The following is a 15,199-nucleotide window of genomic DNA, read 5'->3' as shown; positions in this document are numbered from 1 at the left end:
ACATCTTAATTTAAATAGCCAAAACTGTGGGGAAAACCCAAATATCTATAGACAAGGAAAAGTATAAACTTGCTATACAACCAGACAATGCAATATTAGCAATAAAAAGGAGTAAATTAATGACATACAACAATATGGATGATTCTCAAAAACATTATGCTAAGTGAAAAAAATTACGCAAAGTTAAATATAAATATGTATCTATAGTGTTCAGAAAGCAGTCCATTGATTGCCTGGAACCCAGATGCGTGGATGGGTTGGAGTGGGGGCTGAGAGTAGTCTGGGATACCGCACAGATAACCTTTTTTTTTTTTTTTTTTTTTTTGCGTGTGTGTGTGTGTGTGTGTGTGTGTTACTGAAGATACATGGCAACTTTTAAGGAGATGTACGTGGTATATAAATAATCATTTCAGTGGTATGTAAATGTGTCAAAACTCATCTAAATATTCACTTAAAATGGGTGCATTTTATTGCATGCAAACTGTACTTTGATGAAGTAGAGTTTAAAAAAAAAGAAAAGAAAAGAAAAAGGAGACAGCTTTCTACTGAGCTTCAACCTGGACAGGCAATATTCTGGCACCTTTGTATCTTCATTTTCACCTACAGAGCCCAGGTTTTCTGCTTGGAGACTGTCGGGGTGCCACAGAGCCCAACATCGAGAGGAACTCTAGTTAATACCTTCAGCCCAGGTGAACTCCGGACAGTGGAGCAGCGAAAGGTGGCGCGGGTTGGGTCCAGCGAACACGCCAGGGAAGGGCTAGAGGTAGGATGCAGAGCTCCCTCGTCGCCCCCGCCGGGTTGGGCGCCGGGAGCACCACCGGATCCCATCGCTTGGGGCCGCTGATTCTTCTGAGGCTGGAGGACCTGAACACCCAACCAAAATGCGTTCCCCTGACTATGCGTGGAGGCCTGATGGCCCTGGAGGTAGTGGATCCTTCCTTGGGTCCGCCATGCCTCAGCCTCGCACCCGCTCCTGCACTGAGCGCCGCCGTGTTCCACTTCTGAGTCAACCGAGTCCTCCAGGAAGCTGTGTATGTCTTGAAGCAATGATCAATATGTAGAGCTTTTTTTCCCCCATAGTCAGGATTCATGGTCTGAAAATCAAGAGGTTGAAATGAGAATGATTCCTATCATTGTCATTCTTAGTGATCCACCAGGAAAATTTTTTCATTCCAACCTCACAACTTTGTTCTTTTCAGGTTTAGAAAAAAATATAACTGCCTAGGTTAATGGCATGTAAGTAAAACATGTAATACAGATATCTTTCTTTTTTAAGATAGAGAGAGAGATAGAGAGTATCTTTTTTTGTAGATGGACCCAACACAATGCCTTTATTTTTATGTGGTGCTGAGAATCGAACCTGGGTCCCACCCATGCTAGGGGAGCCCTCTACCAGTAGCCACAATCCCAGCCCAATAATACAGATATCTTTCAGTTATGACATTTAGTGTGTTGGAAGCAAAGGGAATATAGATTGAATAATAGAGAATGAAGTTAAAAACACCAACTATGACCACATAACTACCTATAAAAAAGAGAACTGCAATAGTTAAAAATGTTTTCTTTACATTAATATGAATATTATTATGACCATAATTATACAATTATAACATAATTCATTATATGAATACAATATATTAACATAAATACTAAAATTTATTTTCTTCTCTGAAACTCATAAAATTGATCAGGGCAATTTATTATCTGAAAGCAACCAGAAATACATACAGAAGCTGCCTGAGATTCATCCAGAACCACAAAAATGAGTGCATAGGTTGGGATTAAAGACAAAGGTGTGGTAAATAATGAAACTATTTCCTGCTTGAGCCCCCACCCCAAGTCATTATACTTCATCCAACTGGAAAAAATTTTTCAGTGAACTGATTACATGTACCTTGAAACATGTAATCCGCTCAAGACCTATGAGGTAAGTGCTATTAACACCATTTTACAGATGCAGAGAGGGAAAAAAAGCCTTTGGGCCTTCATTAGCTTTCATACTAACTGGGAGAGAGACCAGGAAAATGCATATGGAAAGTGAGAATTGGTGGGGGAGGATCAGGCAATGTGAGTTGTCTCATTTAATCCTCAGAACAATTCCATAAGGTAGCTCTTACTATTCTCATTTTATAGACAAGGAATCTAAGACCCAGAGGCTAACTAATTTACCCAAGATCACAGAGCCCACCAGCAAAAGAACTAGGATTTACCCAGGACTGCCCAGCTCTAGAGTTTGTAGCATTTTATAACATGTGGGCTGTGTCCTGGTCATATCCTTGGGGACCCAATTCTCCATAGTCCAAATACACCACAAGAAATGCTTAGGGAAGATAAGAAGGCCTAGGGATAGGCTGAGTAGAAGCTGACAGCTGTAGAAGCTGACAGTTGGCCAAGGGTGAGCTTGGAAGAAGCTAGACACTGTGTAGTTTGAATTCTACACTAAAGACAATGGAGAACCACACAAGAACTCAGGAGCAAGAGCCAAAGTAGATTTGCACATCAAAGACAGAGTTGCTAAGTCCAGATGAGGGGTGAAACTGCACAGGAAAGATCAGAAGTTTTGACAATAATCTAGGAAAGAAATGATAAGCCCTTAAACCAAAAGTTTGCCTGGGGGTGCAGAGATAGGGGAGAGGAAGATGAAGATGTTTTCCATCTCCAGGCTCTTTCTATAGTCAATGCTTGGGGTGTGTGTGTGTGTGTGTTTTCTCTTCGCAACTGATGAGTGGCAGCCCTAATTCCATCTACTAGGCAGATGAGTGGCTGCTTACATACTGAAGTCTCAGTATTCCAATATACTGCCTTCTGCAGAGCCTATAAACCCTTCATGTGAGTTATTTACTTATTTATTTTTACAGCTCTATTCATAACAAGCAAACATGGTGGAACTGTTTAATGACATCTTTAGGAGCTACCATTTGAATCTGAACCAACTGTGAGGAAAGACTGAAATGCAAAAGTTTTGATGGAATGGCCATTCTGGAAGACTAGATGTCCAGGAATTCCCAAGAAAGAAAAGAGTCCACTCTGCCCCGGAAGGATGGACTGCTGGGGTGGGAAGGGGATTCCTTGAACACAAATAATTTTTGCCCTTTGGCTTCTAGGAATTTTGAGCTTTGTCTTTTCCCTCTCATTCTGACACAGCGTCAAGTTTCTCCTTAAGTTCTCTTAAGGCACAAGGATTCCCAGAACAAGATCACTACATGCCAGCCAGAGCTTGGATGGAGCTGGAGAGGCACATGATAGAACATTTGCTCTGATGCATTTTTCCATAAGAAAGGAGTGACAGATGTGGAAAACGTGGCCCATTTAGACTTGCAAGACCTATCAATGACCCGTCAAAAACAGAAGCAGTGTGAGCAGCTCAGTATCCAAGTCCCACCCTGCACCGTCCGTAAGCTCTTATGTAGGACTGAGCCCAAGGCATCCAGCTGAGAGGAATAGAAAGTGTTCTTGTTTTTTGTTTTCTGCTTAAGAGTGATATCTGGGAAAGTCTTCATAGCTGGAGGTCGAGGATAGCTCCCTTTTTCCCACCTGAGGGGGTTTTTCCTTGCTGTTCTCCACCAGCTTGTGCCCCTTGTCTGGGTTGTCCAACACAAGCCAGGGGACATGCAAACATCGTTTGCTTTTATTTGCTGATTGCTAAAGATTAAGCTGCTGGTAAGCTGATTGCACAACAATAATCTTCCAGAAAAAAAATCTTTTAATTATGTTTACATAGAAACTATTGGTTGCAATCATGGACATTAGTCAATTAGACGTCTGAGGGATAGGTGGGGGGTTGAAAAGGTGGAGGTGGGGAGTGGGTGAAGGATATGTACAAGATGGGGGGAAGGTTATCTCTGGGTTAAGCAGGGCTACAGCTCTTCCAAGACAGATTCTGCTTCCCTGTCGCCCCCATCCCCTTCTGGTTGGACAGTGACTCCCAGGAATTCTATTTTACTTAGAGGTGGGCAGATGCCTCTGATCAATGAAGCAGCACCGACTGAGGACCGTCGGAACTGAACCGGATCGGGCTAGGCTCTGTCAGTACCCCTCGGGGAGCTGCAGAGCCCGCAGATCTGGGTTCTGGCGGCGTCTCCCAGAGGACATCCACTGATGCTATTCACCCTGGGGAATGGCACCACATTGAAGGTTCAGTGTTGATCTAAGCTGTTGGCAAGTTGGCCTCTCAGCAGTGATTGTAGACAGATCAGACTTAATGAATAGAAGCCCATATTACTAAGCCATGCACAATTTCTGTCCCTTAACTTATATAATGGAACTATGAGACACTGGTCAAAGATAGAGATGACTGATAAAAACAGCTGGAGAAAGAAATTTGCTATCTTAGTGCCCTGATTATGAAGATCATCCTCCACTAAGATTTCACTTCAGTGGACATTCATAAAGACACAAATATTTTCACTTTGTCTCAGTTCATCATGGTTCATTCACATACCTCTTCCCCAGATTTCCTTATTACCGATTTTCCAAATGTGTATTTCCCTCTAATACTATGAGTATCAGGTAAAACTTTCAGCCACAGCCCACACACCCACACAAAAACTTTTTTTAAGTATATATTTTTATCACTGGCTATCTGGCCTTTCAGGAAAAATGAGCAACTATGTGTATTGCTCAAACTTCTGAACAAAGGGAGGATTTTCCAGCTATCTTTCTGCGTCCCCTCTGAGTGGGACAGTAGTAGTGCAAATATTTTCCTTTAGGTCAACTGGGTCAGAGAGAATTTCTCATGGAAGCACATGACAGGGAAGAGACAGTTTAGCAGGGTTAGAAACCTAGGGAATCTGGGGTACTTGTTCATGCAATTTTTTTTTCACCTTTAAGGCCTGCTCAAGTTTTAACAGATATACATACCACTTCCACTTGATAGTAGAATATTGCTGTAAATAATATCCAGCTCATGATAGGCAGCTCAGGTCTCATGGTAATTTGGTAATCCAGAGTCAAACATTGAGTTTCTAGTAGCCCCTCCCCAATGAAGCCAAAAAGGGAAAGTATTATCTGAAGAGAATGGCATAGTTCCATCCAAAATCCTAAAGGTTTGTTCTGTGATTCATCTTTAGCATCTGCTGAAGTTTCCATACACTTGTTCATAGTTCTATACAGTACCAGACACTTGAAGTGCCATTGAACCTGACAGCTTGATTCAGGAAGCAGATAAGTTTGCACATTCTGGGTCCTACTCAAAACTGCCAGACATTTGAGTTATTTGATATATTAAAGTTGCATGACCATAGGAATTGAATGTTACTTTCCAAAACTAAGAGGCTCACCAAACACTGCACCCCTTTCTTAGTGTAGAGAAGTGAGAGGTAGCAATTTGTTTTTCACCTTAGATGTGATACTTTAAAGTACCTCAAATCTCTGGGCCTCAATAAATTTTACCCAAATTTCCGTGGTACTTATTTCCAACCATCTGGATGCATGTGTCTTACCAAAGCCTCTGAATTACTTGCTACTTGCTACCTACCGGGTCCATTCAGCATCATGTCATTCCTATAGTAGATAAAGCCCTGAGGAAGGAAGATGAAGGCATATTGCTGGCTTTGCCAGTTGGGAGTAAGCTGAGTCTGGTGATCCTTCCTAACAGGCATAAAGAATAAGCATTTTGCCAGGTCAACACCTGTGAACAAGATGCCGTATGAGGTTTTAGATCTACAGGCTGGAAATCCAAGAGCACAGCCACCAGCTGCTCAGTTTCTGTGAGGGCCTCAGTGTGGCAGGGCATATGGGTGTGTGCAGAAGAGGCAAAACCCACTCCTAATAGAAAGGCATTAACAACCAAATCTCCTTTTAGAGGTTCCATCTCACATTACTTCAAATTACAACATGAGCTTTGAAGGGAATTAACCATAATCAAGCAATAGCAATGATTTTTGGAGACACTGGGGTAATAAGATTTGCATAGAGAAATTGGAAGATCAGAGGAAAGCCTTTCAAACATTTTGAGCTCAGGCAGGCCAGCTACTAGAGCAGGATCCTAGAAAGTCAATAGAAGTCTTGTTGTCTCTGCGTCTGAAATATGGACTGGTATTTTTGTGGGTCAAAAGGGCTGGAAGTTGCTACTACATCTGGTAGTGGCATGGGGCAGAATAAGTACAACCTGGAACATGCTGGAAGTAATTGCTGCTTCTGCTAAATTTCTCTGCCTTCCACATAATTTAAAAATATATCTTTTTAGCCAACCCTAACCATGACAAGAAGATGATTCTGGAAAATGTAGTTCTAGCTTACCCAAATTGACCCTATACAAAACCACCATACACCGTTTATTAGCTTCTTGATATTGAGTAAATTATTTAATGTCTATGAAACTTTCTCTTTTTATCAAAGTTTGGCATTGTCTCGAGGAACATTGTCCTGGGTTTCTGGATGATGTCCTATTGCAGAAGATCTCTTACTTATAGGTATAAGTAAGAGGTTCTCTGCAATTGATGTGGGCAATGCCTCCTTCCACTGGCCACTTAAGACCATTTGGCCATGTGGCTTCTGTAAGTCTTTCCCTAGTTAGGGTCACCTCTCTTTTCCAGGCACTCCCAAGAAGTCTGCATCTGGCCCATGGAAAATGCAAACATCTGCTCTACTAAGCTCTCAGGGGTGCACTCACCCTGAAGGCAGTCATCTGGACTCACTATCAGAGCAGCAATCCTGCCACAGCCACTTGCCTTTAGATCATCTTTAGGCCTGAGTCCCTTAACCCCCACACATATACCAATGATGCCAGTCAAACTCTCAGGGTTATTCCCTCTGGAATACCCACCTTAAGGGTTATCGTAAGAAAGAATCAATACCCTTGGCTAAAGGGGGTAGAAAGTGACATCTCTCTGCAGACAGCTCTTCAAGTGCACCTTTTAGCCTCAACTGTTAGCCTTCTGAGAGGAGGCAGGTAATGAGCTGTTGACCACCCACTTTATAAGTCTGAACAAATAGTCTTGCATCTTGATTTAGAATATAGGGTTGCTTGAGAATAATTCATACCCCACTTTCTTTTTCCAACCTTTAAGATTTCTCTCAAAATTTTAGGACAGGAGGGTTCCATTTGTCAACCAAAAATAACAACTCTGCTCTAAGGAATAAGAAAAAGATTTATTCTGAGCCAAACATAAGTAACCATGGGCTGGGAACAGATTCAAATTTCCTGGAATAACATGGTTCTCCTGTGGAAGAAGTTGAATGGGCTTTTGTAGTAACAGAAGAAAGTAGATGGGGACTACAAACAGATGGAGAAATCTCTTCTAGAAGATTCTGGTGTTATCTTTCATTAACTGAGGAAATCTTGTACAAGATTCAGATGTTATCACATTTTTACCAAGCTTAGTATTCATTTCAAGAGTTTTATTTCATAGTCACAAGAATGCTTGGGTCGGATACACAGATCAATAATAAAAAGCTATTAAAAGAGATTAAAGATAGCCCAAAATAACTTGGCTCTTGATCTGCAACATTCCATCTCTCCACTCAAGATATGTTAGATGTTCAAGATCAAACAGTCTTCAGGCTCTTTGGAGATCTTTAGTTCATATGTTTAATATATGGTTACCTCGCATGGTACTTGATACATGGTAGACATTCATTAATAGCAGTGATGATGGTACATTGCCAATCACCCAGCATGTAGGTCAATCCAACTTTTGAAAATGCATAATCATTTTCAAAAGTTGAACTCCCTTTCAGAGTTAGTACTCTCATGAATGGTTTAAAAGGGGCTATCTTTTACCTATTCTACAAGTCTATTCCAAATACATGAATAGCCATCTGGGTCCAGTAGCTGCTGTGCCCATGTCCACCGCAGAACCACACTTAGTGACAAACCACAAGCTTAAGGATAACGGGATCCAGTTCAGCTACTTGCCTTGGGGGAGGAGAGAAATGAGTCCTCTCTACCCTGTAATGGAGTCCCATCTTAGCCCCAGCAGGTGGAGGAGCAATGTACAATTATGTGCTGGGCTGTGTGCAGCCAGTGTGCCCTGGTCTAGCCATCTGTCTTGATTAATCATCTCTGTGCTGAACTAGTTTGTACGTATTTTGAATATCATCCTTGCTTGTAGATATGGAAATACAAAAATCCACAGATACCCCAAACACCAGCAGCATACATGCATGTACAATTATATCATTACCCCAAGCTACATATGCAGTTTATTCGTTTTAAAGAATTTTTCTAGTTGTAGATGGACACGATATCTTTATTTATTTATATTTATGCGGTGCTGAGGATCGAACCCACTGCCTCACACGAGGCAGGCTCTCTACCACTGAGCTACAATCCCAGCCCCTGCAGTTATATTCTTTAAGTTTAAAAGTAGAAACAACAAGAACTTGGAAAGCATGAACTGAACTGATATATGGAGTGACAAAACCTTAGGGAAGGCTCTATCTGCTCCAAGTCTACTCTTGGCATCTCTCTTAGTCTTTCTTTCTTTCTTTTTTTAAAATTCATTTATTTGTATGTAGTGCTGAGAATCAACCCAGTGCCTCACACATGCTAGGCAAGCGCTCTACCACTGGGCCACAGTCTCAGTCCCTCTTTCTTAGTCTTGATGTCTTCAATTCTTTTCAGGTATCACAAGTGACAATGGAAGGGAATAAAGAGGACACATGCACACTCAGTGTCAGACAAACAGCCCCCTCAAAGCAGGAATACAATGCAGTCTCATTTTCCAGATTGTGAAGTGTGCGTATTAAGAAAGCTTAAAAAAAAAACAAAAAAAAAACACTTTATCAGAGATTGGCAAAATTGTTCTATAAAGGCTCAGATAATTATTCAGGTTTTTTGAGGAGGGGGGACATCTGGTCTCTTTTAAAAAAATTCAACTCTGGGCCTGGGGATGTGGCTCATGCCGTAGTGGACTCGCCTGACATGTGTGCGGCCCAGGTTCGATCCTCAGCACCACGTACAAATAAAGATGTTTTGTCTGCTGAAAAACTAAAAAATTAAATATTAAAAAAATTATATCTCTCTATCTCCCTCTCCCTCTCTCTCTCCCTCTCCTCTCTCTTTAAAAAAAATCAACTCTACTGTTATAGCACAAAAGCACCCAATAATAAGTAGGCAATAATAAGCAAATAAACATGGTTCTGTTGCAATAAAACTTTATTAATAAGAAAAGGTGAGAAAGGAGTTTCATTTACAGACTCCTGTAGCAGAGTGTAAGAACCTAGAAGCCATCAGGGCTGGCTTTACATCTTTCAGGGGTTGACAGGGGCTCCATCCCGTTTCCTCCAGAAAAGGCAAAAATGAATTCTGTCATGGCATTAGTTTTGTTTTATTGTGTCCTGTGCTCTGGTGTTTTGATGCTGTGGTGAAGTGATGCAGTACTGGGCTTGAACCAGGGGCACTGACCACTGTTATATCCACACCCCTTTTTACTTTTTATTTTGAGACGGAGTCTTGCTATGTTGCCTGGGCTGACCTCAAATTTGTGATCCTCCCACTTCAGCTTCCCCAGTCACTGGGATTACATGTGTGCCCACTGCACCTGGCTGCTTCTTCCCTCTTTCTGTGTGTGTATCTCTAATGTTTCCATTTTTTTTCTTCTGTCATCTTGCACTCAAGCCATGAAAGTGTCCAGACTCTTTCATGTTTATAATTCTCCTCCTCTTTCTTTCTCTTCTTCTTCTTCATCCCTCCCTCCTCCTCCTCTTTTTCTTCCTTTGTTCTGGATATTGAACCCAGGGGTGCTTAACCACTGAGCAACACCACCAGCCTATTTTATATTTTATTCAAAGACAGGGTCTCAAGAAGTTGCTTAGGGTCTTGCTAAATGTTAAGGCTGACTTTGAACTTAGATCTTCCTGCCTCAGCCTCCTGAGCTTCTGGGACTACAGATTACATTTAGCTTCACATACATTCTTGCTAACTACTTTCCAGGTCCCTCATCAGTTCTGGGGTAAGAAGTGATGTGCAGTAATGAAAAGATCACTTGTCTGGGTGGGTCATTGGGCAGAACAAGCCAACAGTCTGCTGCGTATCTTTGGGAAAATTACCTAAGCTCTCCAAGCCACCCTTTCCTTATCTAATAAATGAGCGAGTTAACTAACTGGCCCCTGAAATACCTTCCACCTGTGAGCTTGTGATTTTAGCAAGCTACAGCATCAACTCTGTGCAACTGTCTGGGGCCATTAATTAAGATGTCACTCACAGACCTTAAGGAAACTGGCAGGAGGCAAAGAAATCCGCTACGTGATCTGTAACTAGCAACCTTCCTAAGGCCTTCACAGCTGAGGGGCAGAGGGTGCCTGTGAACTCAGAGGATGTGAGACCCAGCACATGAAGGGGAGACGAGAAAGACAATCCATGGAAACCAATTTACATTCTAGGCTCTCATTGTACAGCCTCAAAATACACACAAATATTGACTTAGTTGGAAACAAGATCCCAGGGAGCTACTATTGGAAAGTGGGACACCTTCTCCATCAGATCCTCTCATGTGGGGCTTTTATGGCCATGCAAAGGATACCCTTCAAAGCCCTTCAGATAAATATATGAATAGGTTTGAAGAAAATATGCCCTTGAGGAGCTAATAAAATAAACTACCAGATACCAGCATGTGTCAAAGGAAAGCAGTCTCCTCTGAGCAGGGGTGAGGGAGGCCAGGGAAGGTAGGAGAATGAGGTTGGCTGGTGTAGAGGCTGGCACTGGTTGGCTTATGATGAGCAGGGGCCTGGAGCTCTGTCCCTACTGTCTAGACACAGTCTTGAGGGTGAGGAGGGAATGGAGGAGCCCACATTCTGGCCTCCAGAAGAGCTTTTATTGCCTGACTCTGCTAAAGTTGTCTCACTTGTAGTCTAAATAATTAACTTATCCATCCCTAAAGGGGCATTCAGAGAAAAACAAAACCCACCCCTGCCCTCAAGTTCAGGTTTCCATGACACCCAGGGCAGGCCAGGAGCCTGGGAAGCCATCCCAAGCTGCAAACGTGGCCTGATTTCAGAGGTTCACTGGGGTTAGTGACCTTCTGAAAAAGACCAAGAGTTGCTTTTTGTATTTGAGCTAAAATTTTTTGCAATTTTGAAAGTTTTTTTTAAAACCAAATGACACAAACAACAAAAACAAAGAATGTGCAACAGAGACTTCTGTGGTCTGCAAAGCCTAAGATATTTACTCTCCAACTCTTTCCAGGAATAGTATATCAACCTTTACTCCCTCCTCCAGGTCAAAGGAGGCAATAATGGCTTTGATCAGCTCCCTGATAACCCCACCCAGGAGCCCACTGTATGCAGAGATTATGGTTGTCACAGCACTGATATTTACAGTCCAGCAAGAAGCTGGCACCATTGTTCACCCCATTAACAAAAAAAGAAAGAAAAAGAAAAAATACACTAGGGTGGGGTGAGGGAGACATCAGTCTTGATTCTACTGTATAAAGAGGTAGGCAGAGAGGGAAGAACTGAAACTAGTCCCAAAACATCTTATTTGCCTTCTTGAGGATCAGAAAGTGGCAACATCCCAGTTGGTTTCTGATGACACCCTACCCCTAATGCCCTGTTGATCCCCACCGTCACAGAGGCTCCATCCAAGATATCTTATGGTGCCAGCTGACCCACAGCCCTAGACGAAGGCTCCAGCCTACCACCTCACCAGGTGACTTTGAAGGGACAGGACTTTGGCCAGCCATTCACTCCTCCCAGACTTTCTCCTAGACCCAGAACCTCTGAGAGCATCACAGGCTAAAGACCATAAAAGACATGGGTCAGAGCAGGCAATGGGGATGTGGGGATGCCCCACTGCAAGTGGGCTGAGTGTCCTCTGTGTTATCATGGAGTCTATTTGGAATTTGGGGGACTTAGGGCAGAGTGGAGACAAAGTGACTCTACATCCTGGTGTGTGAAGATTCTGGGTTATTGCAGATAGGAGAACAGAAAACTTGGTCAAAGTGTCTATCATGTTCCAAGTAAAATGTTGCTACTGTCCAGCCAATGCTTTACAGGGTCAGGTGTAATAAGGAATGTCTATGTTGGAATTCCAATGTCAACACTAGTGAAAGGCTACAGTCTTAGAGATTCGAAAGACTAGGCTGTGAGCTCATGGGATAATCATCTCAATCTCAGCACTCTGGGGCTCAGTTTCTCTCTCTCTCTCTCTCTCTCTCTCTCTCTCTCTCTCTCTCTCTCTCTCTCTCTCTCTCTCCCTCTAATGCTGGGGATCAAACCCAGACCTCACATATGCTAGGCAAGTACTCTACCATTGAGTTACACCCACAGCTCTTTTTATTTTGAGATAGGGTCTTGCTAAATTTCGCAGGCTGTCCTCAAACTTGTGATCCTTCTGCCTCAGTCCCAGAGTTGCTGGGATTATAGGTATGCACCACCACACCCAGCTTTCTTATCTGTTACAATAAGCAAATGAACAGAAAGGTGAGGGGCTTGGATGAGGCTGATTCTAAGGACCTGCGCATTCCATACCCAACAAACAGCTCAAATATGCCATGACTGCACAGATGCTTTGCTGGAAAAGTTGTCACAATCATTGCTTTCCTTTCTTAAATCAATCCAATCCCATCCAAATGTGAGATCACTGGCCTGGCATAAGGGTGAAAGCTTTCCTTCAACTTGTTAGCAGTTTACCAGGGAATCAGGATGCATGGAAAGGTGATGAGTGTGAATTCTTATCTTTGTGTCTTGTGATCAGGGAGTAGCCAAAGAGCTTCAAAAATTTCATCCCCAAACTCCTACCATGCCCACAGCAGGTGGTTCAGAAGTCATGGTGCCATAGACTCTCAATGACCCAAAGTATCTGACTTCAATTCCTCAGCCTGACTGGATATTCCTTAAGGGCAGGAATTGTGTCTTGACCTTCTTTGTCTCTAGCAGAGCACAGTTTTCTAGATATGTGGTTGGAGATCCTTCCATATCTGCTTAGCGACTTGATTAAAATCAAGAGTGGTAATGCTGAATTTGACATGGAGCATGAGTCCAGGTGACTGAATCTCTTAAATTTGCTGGGTGATGACTGGATGCCATTCTTCAGTCCAAGGCTCAATCAAATATCTCCTGTTCAGGCTGTGATCCCTAAGAGCTATGCGTGACCTAGACAACAAATAATAGAGGAAGGTAAGATGGATCCATTCCAGTGTGCCAGAGACTCTCCAGGATATGCAGGTCACAGTGCTGCTGGCCCCTGGCTCCTGAAGCAGGCCAGGCTGGGAAAGTTAGCCCAGGTGGACCATGCAAACATAAATCAGGCACACTTTACCCACTATTTGATTCCAGGTCACTGTACAAATTGCAAGCACAGTGTAGGCTTTATGGGCTACAAACCTAAACATATAATGTGTTGACAAATGTCACAAGCTCTGTGGTGGGTCTCATTCTCATCTAGGCTTAGGTATATTCAGAATGGCTGTCTCCTTTCTCTGCCTACAGATAACATGCTCTATATCTAGTCAAACTCCCTGCTCCATTTGTTCTGTGCTCTGGGAAAATGGTTGCTTTCTTCAAAACTATTGATGCTGCCTTTCCTTCTCTTCTTGTTTGTTTGCCTGTTTGATGTGTGTGGTGATGGGCACGGAATGTAGAAGGCAGTGCCTTGGCTTGCCCCGCAGTGTCACTAATCTGTACAAATGGTGATGACAAAGAGATGCAACTAATTAACTATGACACACATGGAATTGCTAACAACTTTGATAAAATTTTAATTACCCTTTGTTTCATGGGACAGGCAACAAACCATGAAAATAATAATCCTCTTGGGTGCTGTCACAGCATACAGAGCAATTTGACTAGAGGAAGGGAAGTATGAACTGTAAGGAGTTTAGAATTGTGAGAAAGGGGAAACAGTCCATGGAGAAGTGATGGGCAGAGTGGCTGCTATACCTGGAATTCAGGTAGGAGGAGAGACTCCTCCCTGAATTACCTAGATAGCTTCCCCAATTCCCCACTTTGTTTGTATAGACTTGATGTTTTCCAGAAGCAAACTCTCTGTAGGCAAAGAAGAGAAATCAAGGCATATGGACCATCAAAAAATCTGCCAAAAAGACACACCTGGATTTCTGATCCAGAGCCCTAACGCCAGTCCCCAGAGTCTGACTGTACGTGGAAGGACCACCTGGGGACGCAGTGAGTATCTCACTGCTCACAGATACCACCTTGGGTCATGCCATCCTGCATCCCCAGGGCTCCTGTTCCCCCTTGGCTGCCCCAGGTGAAAGGGGAAGAAGAGGAGTAGAATGAGGTGTCCACCTAGATACCTTAGTGGTTTTGACTTTGTGTCCACTGCTGCAGCTCCATCCCAACAGGTCCGGGAGCACCTTACACTCCTCCCCTGGCAGGCAGGGCTCCACCACCTCTGCAGCACGATGGAGGCTGTTGGGGCAAGAGGCAGGAGTGCAGCTCTAAGCTCTCTGTGAGCACAGCCAGCAGTCAAGAGGGGGGATCTACGAATGAGGCATACATTTCCACACACCCCTGGCATGAAGTTCCGTGTTTCCCTTGTCTTCTGCCTACTCTGGGCTCCCCAGAGAGGCAGAACGGTTGAGATTTGGGGACATACCCCTACCAACTTTAATCCTATAGGTCCCAGCATCTCATCAAAGACATTGAGGGGGAAATGAGGCAGTTGAAGTTGCCTCTGAGGCAACAATGTCATTGGCACAGAGGCACCAATCTTCAGCTTGGTGTGTGTGAGCAACTATGCACCATGTGCAGAGGTCCACAGACCAGGAGGGCACAAGCTGGCATGCATGTGATCATGCTGGGCATGGTTACTTGGATGCCACTTAAGCATGAGAACAGAAGCCAGAGTTGGTAGGTGGGAAAGGGTGATGTGAAGGAACACACGTGTCCAAGTAAAGGCAGGGTTGAGAGTAGAGCATGTGGAAGAGGCTGGGGAGAGAACAGTAGGTGAAGAGCCCACGTCTGAAAGGCTGTGTGTGCCAGATAGCCTAAAGTATGAGGGAACGTGTCTGTCGGTGTGGGCTGGGCAGTGAGGGACAGCACACAACAAGAGCTTTCCTTGTTTACGACACAGAGATAGTCATATCTGCCCTCCTGTCCCCCAGAGGGTGCCCCATCATTTGAGACTCTGATCATGAAAGCCCTGAGATGGGTATGAAATTGGATCCCCAGCAGATGGCAAGGCCCAACCAGACCTCCTTATCTCTCTGCTCAGAGTCCTCCTGACCAGGGCCTAGATTCTCACTCACCTTCCACACAGGAGGGGTTTGCCCGCATAGTACCAGCCACCTGGCCGGAA

The sequence above is a fragment of the Callospermophilus lateralis genome, unplaced genomic scaffold (genome assembly GCF_048772815.1).
Source record: "Callospermophilus lateralis isolate mCalLat2 unplaced genomic scaffold, mCalLat2.hap1 Scaffold_86, whole genome shotgun sequence".
Classification (NCBI taxonomy): Eukaryota; Metazoa; Chordata; class Mammalia; order Rodentia; family Sciuridae; genus Callospermophilus; species Callospermophilus lateralis.
The sequence above is the reverse complement of the archived record's forward strand: the minus strand, read 5'-3'. Positions refer to the sequence as shown.